This window comes from Enhydra lutris, unplaced genomic scaffold, assembly GCF_002288905.1.
Source record: "Enhydra lutris kenyoni isolate GAN:26980312 unplaced genomic scaffold, ASM228890v2 scaffoldscaffold21, whole genome shotgun sequence".
In the NCBI taxonomy this organism is placed as follows: Eukaryota; Metazoa; Chordata; class Mammalia; order Carnivora; family Mustelidae; genus Enhydra; species Enhydra lutris.
The window spans coordinates 57683446-57692129 of record NW_019154105.1 but is presented as its reverse complement, the minus strand read 5'-3'; the positions used below and the strand labels follow the sequence as shown (position 1 = coordinate 57692129).

Below are 8684 nucleotides of genomic sequence, written 5' to 3'. Positions count from 1 at the left end.
GAGTCATTGAGTCTGTGCTGTCAGAATAGTAATTGTAAAGATGGGTCATTTTTTCAGTGTCACCCATGACCATTATTATGTCAAATGCTTCCACAATGAAAGTAACAAAGTAGACGTTTCTGTAATAACTTACTACAGAATCATGAAAGAATTATGGAACATTATTGCTGCGAGCAGTGAGTCTGCGCCTCTGCTTAATAAGTGAGGAAACAGTCCTTCTCCTGGGAGTCATGGCGGGTGGGTGTTGAGTTGTAGGCAGTAGCCTAGGAGTCAAGGTGGTCCTCCCTTGATGTCTCCCTTTCTTCTCACAAAGCCGAAGAACCCACAAAAGGGAATGGTGGAGATTGCTGACTGTCGTCTAGTGTCCATTATTTCCTCCTCTTTTTAAATAGTATTCTCCCACCCCCATTATTAACTGGGAACATGGTTTCTCGACCACAAAATACATTGCCAGCTGGGTCTGGGTCTGACCACTGGGATATAAATAGACATGATTAATATAATTGCCTGATCATCTTAGAGACAAAGCCACTTGCCCCAGATTTTCCATTTTACCTTCTTCCCTTTGCTGAAAGACACTGAAACTCCAGGAGCAGCCTTAGACCTAGAGATGGAAGTCACAGGCAAAGGACAACAAATCCCTTTCCCCATCCCCAACCATGTTCACCATGAATCTCATGCCAGGTTGCAAAACTTGGTCTGCTTTATCCTCAACCCTGGCATGTCATAGAAGTTCAGAAAGTGTTGGCTCCCCTCTCCCTGTATTTGCACCTGTTTGATTCTTGCTTCTGTGTCTCAGTTTCCTCTTTCAGACTTGGCTTTGCTGGCTGCTTCAGTTTCACTATTAAATAATCGATTTACTGTTTATTCACTCAGTCACCACTATTTTTAAAGTAACTATATTAGAAGAGTCTGTCTGCAGTGGGAGGCTGTGCATGTTTGGAGGTAAATATGTTTGGATAACAGATGTTTGTTATCATGCTTATTGTCCATCTAAGTACACTTTGCTCATCTGAGAACTCAGGAGAAAGACCATCAGCTCTGATATTCCTGGCACTCTGCTGTTCTGATCCCTGGTAGTCAGGAGCAATCTTGTGACTGAGAACCCAGATATATTCTTCAAGGTGTCCTCCAAAGGCTTCACCCATGTGTTTGAAATTATCAGAAGAGATCAATAAAATTGTGTTATTTCTATAAACTGGGATGTATTGGGGTAGAGAGGTCTCTGGTCATTGTGGTTTAAAATAGAATCTAATCTTTGAATTGAATAGAAATGTCAATATGTAGTTTAAAAATAGTTTATAGGAATATATTTTATTTGAATGAATTATGTACGGAAGAAAAAAAAGTTGGTAGAAGTAGATGGAACTCTTCATAAATGACAAAGTGTTTGAAAATGTAGATATCAACATGGGGTTTTCCTCTTGAGTTAATTTAACCCAAGTGAGACATTAAATTCATGCAATGTTACCCAACCGGACATGCACACCTTTATTTTCAATCAGAAACTTAAAAATGAATAAGACACTGGGCGCCAGGTAAAGAGTGTTATCCGTGTCTGTTCTACTTGGCAGAGTCAGGATGAGGCTGAAGTAAAAAGTCACTGAGGGCACAAAATTTAGGGAGGTGTCACTCTCTGGACCTTGCAATTCCCTGGGTATCACATTTGCCCCACCTAGTCCTGTCCCCTGCCTTTCAATGTGTAGCTTATCAATGGACAGTGTAAAAAAAAAAAAAAAGTTTTGTTATTGTTGTTGTTGATTTAAGAGGTGGTCTTTAAGGATTCTGCCCTGAAAATTTCAAAATGTATAAAGGTTTTTGGAATATACTGATTAATATTTAAAGGAACCATAGAGAAGATTCACTGGAAATAGTCTCCACAAATGAGAAAATTCAGTTAATATCACTGAAATCCTCCTAACATAATTCCAGGAAACATGATTCAGTTTGTGATAATACTGCTTAGACACTGTCAGATAAGAAAACTGACTACTTCTTACTCTTTGAAGTGGTGTAATAATTAACCATGTTCAATTACGCCTGTTCTTTTCATGAATTCATGACTATAAAAATTAATAGAACATTTCATAAAGCAATATATCTTCTCTTTAAATGTTTTTTAAAGAAGTGTTTTGTTTTGTTGTTAAAGGCTTTTTGTTCATAAGTCAAACAACAATCCCTCCAAAGGGAACGGATAGCCTATCAGCTCAGACCAAAGAGTGAGTTCAGGATGGTGGCCACTGGTATTTCTAATGATAAAATTGTTAGAAGGTATATGCAGAAAGCTCTACTATGTAGATGGCCACAGAACACGACCATCTGACAGTTTTACTGGTGAGGGCAATGGGACTCCAGATGTTACCAATCTCTACCACCCGACCTGAGCTCTCCATTTAGGCTTAATATTTGGCTTTTCCAGTTTTGCTAATGACACAAACATGATTTAAATCCTTGATGTTTTAATTGTAGTCAAGGACACATTCTCCAACAAATCAGCCTGGAATTTCATACCCAATACAGTGCAGTCTATATCCAATAGTTTTGGGAAGCTTTTTCATCAGCAAACTGGCAATGCTGACCATCTTTGAATTATATGGCTTGACTCAGGAAAGCAAGATTTGCATTGTTTTGCCAATGCCAGTTGTGTCTATAGCAACCAAGACATTCTTTCCAGTTGAAGTTGCAAAATCGTCTCCATAAATTTATTTTATTGCCCCAACTGAATGGTCATTACCATAGCTCTTCCGTCTCATAAAATCTGCAGTCAGGGGATGGATATATTACTATTTCTGTTCAGTGCTTTGTCATAATCCAGCAAGTCAGTAGAGAATTTATAGCTCCCCTGGGGCATGCGGATGCCCCATCTGGGCTGCCATGTGATAGCCTCCTATCTTCACAGATTTTCAAGTATAAGCCATTTTGTTCTGTCCATGATTAGTTCTTTAGGAATAAGCACCTTTTCTAAATCCCCAGTGTAATGATTAGATATACAAAATAAATCTAGGTCATAGCCTGGTTCGGTATCACCAGTTGTGATGCAGTGCTGTGGGCCACCATAATGGGACAAGCTGAGGAGGAGGGGCACATAAGATTGCTTATTTTTTTTTAATTTTTAATTTTTAATTTAATTTAATTTTATTATTATTATTATTATTTTTTACAAGATTGCTTTTTAACCAGCCATTTGAAATTCTCATATTGTTAACACAACTTGGAGGACCAGGCCACCTCATAGCAGTCCCTTTTAGCAGGAGGAGCACTGGACTTGTATACAGGCTGGCCAATTTGCTTTGGTTTGCCCAGGACTGTTCCAACATTAGCACTGACAGACCCTCATCTCGAGAACCCCCTCAGTCCCAGGCGAATGGGACAGCTGGTCATCCTAACTTGGCATCATGTCCTAGCTCTGTTATTAAAGTTGTATAACTTTGAGCACAAGGATTCATTTCCTCATGGAATGTTGCCTCATCAGTATAATACAGAGAGAGCAGGTCTCTTTCAGGCTTGTTGTGAAGATGCTGGATGAAAACAGTGCCTCATCCTTGAATTCTGGTATCAAAGCCCTGCTCGCTCCCAGGAACTCAGTGTGATGGTCTGCTGTTCTGTGAGATGGCGTCTTCCGTACCAGTACAGCACTGGCTGACTTGTATATGTAAGGTGTTTGTAACTCAGCTATTTGTAACCTGAGGACTCTTTCCCCCTATTTACTAAAAGATAATTCTGAGCCTTGGTAGTTTGAGATATTACCCACCTGAAGCCTGACATCTGATTATGGTGATAAATGTATCTTGTGTTTGGTTATGGGGCTGTAGTATATCCTTGAGTTTTTAATGTATTCAATATCACATCAGGGGGATTTGTAAGAAACACTATTGATATTTAGATGGATTTGTAGAAAACCATTTTGAGTTCTTGAGTTATAACATGGCTATCATCTGATTTTCAAGAAAGTCAGGAGAAGCAAGGCTGAGTGTCAGACTGGAGAAAGAGATTTGGGCTCTTCCATTTTCTGAGTCATTAAAGGCACCATGCTGGGAGCTGTTTACTGGATCTACTGCAAATATTGGGGTTGATTTGAAGGGCAGGTGGTCAGGTTTTCTTGTGTGCTTTGTTTTTTTAAATGTCTTTTCTTTACTGAAGACTAATGGCTATTTTTCAGTAAGGGCCAGTGGATGAAAACCCAGAAAAAAGGAGGATGAGTATTGGCTGAGTGTGTGACCCAAGTGTATGGAAGTTGGATATAAGAATACTCTGGGGGCGCCTGGGTGGCTCAGTGGGTTAAGCCACTGCCTTCGGCTCGGGTCATGATCTCAGAGTCCTGGGATCGAGCCCCACGTCGGGCTCTCTGCTCGGCAGGGAGCCTGCTTCCTCCTCTCTCTCTGCCTGCCTCTCTGCCTACTTGTGATCTCTCTGTCAAATAAATAAATAAAATCTTAAAAAAAAAAAAGAATATTCTGGAAAGTTAAAATGCAAACAAAGATAAGCTCTTACCCATTTCTTCAAATCCAAGAAGCTCATTCATTTTTCATTTTTCACATTTCAGAAGTTCAGAGTATTTTAAATTTGGTGTCTTTTCTGAAAAGCTGTTATTTAATGATGATACATTTAACAATTAATGGCCACTTATAGTAGAGAAAATTTGTTATTCCAAAATCTAATATTTTACAGTTTTCCACTGTTATTCAAGTCCAGAAAGGCTCAGTGGTTGATTAAAATTCATCATCTCCACATAAAATGAAAAAGAAAACAAAAACAGAACAAAATTTAATGTAGCTTGGTAGAAAAAATAAATAAAAAATTTAAAAATATGTATATATGTGGGGCGCCTGGGTGGCTCAGTGGGTTGGGCCTCTGCCTTCGGCTCAGGTCATGATCCCAGGGTCCTGGGATCGAGCCCCGCATTGGGCTCTCTGCTCAGCAGGGAGCCTGCTTCCTCCTCTCTCTCTGCCTGCCTCTCTGCCTACTTGTGATCTCTGTCAAATAAATAAATAAAATCTTTAAAAAATATGTATATATGTAACAGGTAGTATACAGATTTAAGGGAGATGAATATTGAAGCTGGAAATTGATACCAGTCTTAGAGCTCAGAAGAACATTTTTTCCCTTGGTCTTGCTCTGTCTCCAGAATCTGTGTCTGTGTGACACAGATTAAATTCAGTCACCTATCTGCAGCATAGACTCCCCCATTCAAAGGTGACTCTCCCAGACCTGGTAGCTCTCTGAGCCAGACTCTTGCTGACAGCACAGTCCCCAAAAACCTTCTTTGGATGACTTAGAAATCTCTTTAATGGCCAATGGAAATGTTTACTTTCAAAACTTAGCAGTTAATCTAAGTTTTCTTATCCATATATTCTGATGAATAATGCAGTTGAGAGCACGTGGTAAAGGAATGACACAGAGTGCGTTCTTAGGAATCAGCTCCCTTGCCTTTCTTCCTCCCTGTCCAGCCACCTCTCCGGGGATTCTGTCTTTTCCTTTCGTCCAACATAGGACCTTGAAGAATATCCAAATCATGAGGATAATAACCAAACAGCAAGGACCGCCCAGTGTTGACTCCTCAATAGTCTTATTATCTCCCTTCATCCTTGCCACAATCCTGCAGTGTCTGGTATTGTGATTCCTTCTAAAAAGGAAAAAGGGAGGAACAAAGCTTAGAAAGATTAAATAAAGGGGTGCCTGGTTGGTTTAGCCGGGTAAGCGTCTGACTCTTGGCTTTGGCTCAGGTCATGATCTCAGGGTAGTGAGATCAAGCCCCCTGTGGGGCTCCACACTCAGTAGAGAGTTTGTTTGAGATTCTCCCTCTCCCTCTGCCCCTCCCCCCTAAAATATACAAATAAATATTAAAAAAAAAAAAGATTAAATAAAGTACCCAAGGACACCAACACCAGCACAGGAGCTTGGACGTGAACCCAAAAAGTCAGACTCCAAAGCCCAATGCTTAATCATATTTGAGTCTGTAGGAAGATATTAATAAATGGGCACAGAAGAGGTCTATCATGCAGCACTTTCTAGTTGCCAGTAGCTTTTACATGCATTTGGTCCTCGGAAGCACTCTGTGACTAGAATGAGTATTCCTGTTTTGTGATGAGAAACGAAAAGCCCAGAGAGGTAGAAAGACCTGTCTAAGGTCAGACAGATCGTTAACAAAGTTTAGATCTTAAATGTGAGTCTTCTGATGCTTAGTTAAGAGAGATTTCCCAGAAATATCCCAGAAATTATGTGAGCTTCAGATCCCTTACCTTGAGGACTGTACTTACCCACCTACCTGCTTGCCTGACAGCTATAACAAGTCTCAGAACACACTGTAGGCACCCACACTAAATAGTCCCATGAATGAACACAAGGTCATTTATTTGTTTGTTTATTAAGTAGGCTCTATGCCCATGCGGGGCTTGAGCTCACAACTCTGAGACCAAGATCTGAGCTGAGATCAAGAGTCAGGTGCTTAATGGACTGAGCCACCCAGGGGCTCCACGGTCACATTTAATTAACACTCAAAGTTCTCTGAGTTGAAGACCATACGGAGGGAGGAGGTGCAACACTTCCTGAGAGGGGGGAAAGAGAAGGAAATGCCCCGAGTCATGCTCTATATAGGACAAGGTGGTTGTAGTCTCAGATGTCCAGACAGGAGGAGAAAGCTGGGGTGGGGGCGACAGGGAGAAAATGGTAGAGACTCTGGAACTAGGTTTGAATCTCAGTTCTGACATTTAGTGAACAGCTCAGGCACCATGGGCGAGTCAATTCCCGTCTGCTCTTCCGAATGCATGTGTAAAACGGAGTTTGTAACGACAGCTACTTCATAGGGATGTGGAGGGTATGAAATGGCCTAGTGTACCTCTTATGGTTAGTGCTGTGCCTGAAGCAGCTTTAGAAGGCAATAAATAGTCCCTATCATTAGGGAGATGAGGAAAACATTAAATAAGATCTTAAGAAGTGTTATGATGGGGGGCGCCTGGGTGGCTCAGTGGGTTAAGCTTCTGCCTTCAGCTCAGGTCATGATCTCGGGGTCCTGGGATCGAGCCCCGCATCGGGCTCTCTGCTCAGCAGACAGCCTGCTTCCGCCTCTCTCTCTGACTGCCTCTCTGCCTACTTGTGATCTCTGTCTGTCAAATAAATAAATAAAATCTTTAAAAAAAAAAGTGTTATGATGGTGTCTGTCTATGGTTTTCATGTTATCCAAGGTCTCCAGTCATATGGAGCACATTGTCCAGTGACAAGAAGATTGGATTCATGGCAAAACATTCCTTAGTCCTGAAGCAGAAAGTCCCACCTTTCCAAGCCTCACTTTTTTCTGGTATAAAATGGGAATAACATCTTACCTACCTCACGGAGAGGATATGAGATCCAATGAGATAATGCAGGAGAAAATGTAGAGAAAATCACAGGACAGAAGTGGATGATGGGTGTGGTGGTGGTGATGATGATGACGTTGAAATTGACATCATGATTTTTCCAATTAACATCTTGCAATTTAAGACAAAAATAGAATTTTTATAAACCTGAATCTATCTAAAATGCCCTTATAAAAACTGAATATGTAAAGGAAAGTTATGGCGAATATTCAAGGTAAGCATAGCATCAGAATACCCAGCAAATAACAGCCAGCATGTAAGCTGAAATACAAGGATGGCCAGCAGGGGGAGACAGACAATCACGTTAGTGCAATAGCCCATTTTTCCTAGAGGCTAGAGGTCATCCACAGGCTTGCTTTGGCTGTTGTTCTATATATTCTGGGAAGTCAAGGGATTAAGCATTAGAGCAATAACTGACTTGAGGAGGCTGATGTTTAAATGGAATGGTCATCTCAGACCCCACATTTCAGGGCTCTTCCTTACGAATTCCTGCCCTGGGGCCTTTCTCCATGTCTGTTTTCTCCAGTCCTCTACCAGAACTCCTTTGTGCTTTCATAGTGCCTGGTACTTCTCCTTTATTACATTCCCTGACTCTTCTCTCAAACCTACACCCAAAACTACAGAACATCGACCTGCAAAATATATCTGGATCCTAACCACACCTCACCATCCTACTCGAGCCCCTTATTTCCTTGGGTTCTTGCAAAAGCCTCTTTGACTAGTGTCCTGATTCTACCCCCTTGAAGTTAGTCTCTCCCCAGAGCAGCTACAGTGGTGCTTCTGAAACACAAAACAGATCCCATCCCTCCCCAGGTGAACGCTCTCCAAAGACTCCTTGGTGCACTAGCATGAAAGCCAAAATGGACTCCAAGCCCCGCGGGGTTCTCCAGCTCCCCCATTCCATGCCTGTCTGCCTTCCTTTTCTCCTTGCTTTCCCTGGTTCATCTGCTCTCACCACACTGGTCTCCTCGTTGCTGGGGACTTGTGCTGGCTCCTCCCTCCTCCTGCAACACTCGCTAGGTGTCTGCATGGTGCCTTCTCTTCCCTTCTCTGGTCTGGGTCTCTCTTACTGTGCAGTCTTCCTAAACCACCCTCTATACACTGTCTTCCTCCAGGCATCTCAGAGCCCTCTGCCCGTTCTTTGTACACTTACGTAAAATGTTGTAGTGCATCCTGTGTGCTGGAGACTGTCCAAAGCACTTCTGAAGTATCTTGCTTACTTCTCACAACATTCCCTGTGATGTGGGCCTTATTATGCTTTGCCTTTTGTAGATGAGGGAAGCGAGGTACAGAGAAGTTATGTAGCTTGACCACAGTTCTGGAGCTTGTGCA

At 41.8% G+C, this 8684-nt stretch overlaps 1 pseudogene; it reads right to left on the bottom strand.

The window, feature by feature from the left end:
• Positions 1 to 2399: 2399 nt before the first annotated feature.
• LOC111148874 lies at positions 2400 to 8382 on the bottom strand (annotated as a pseudogene).
• Between the last annotated feature and the right edge of the window lie 302 nt (positions 8383 to 8684).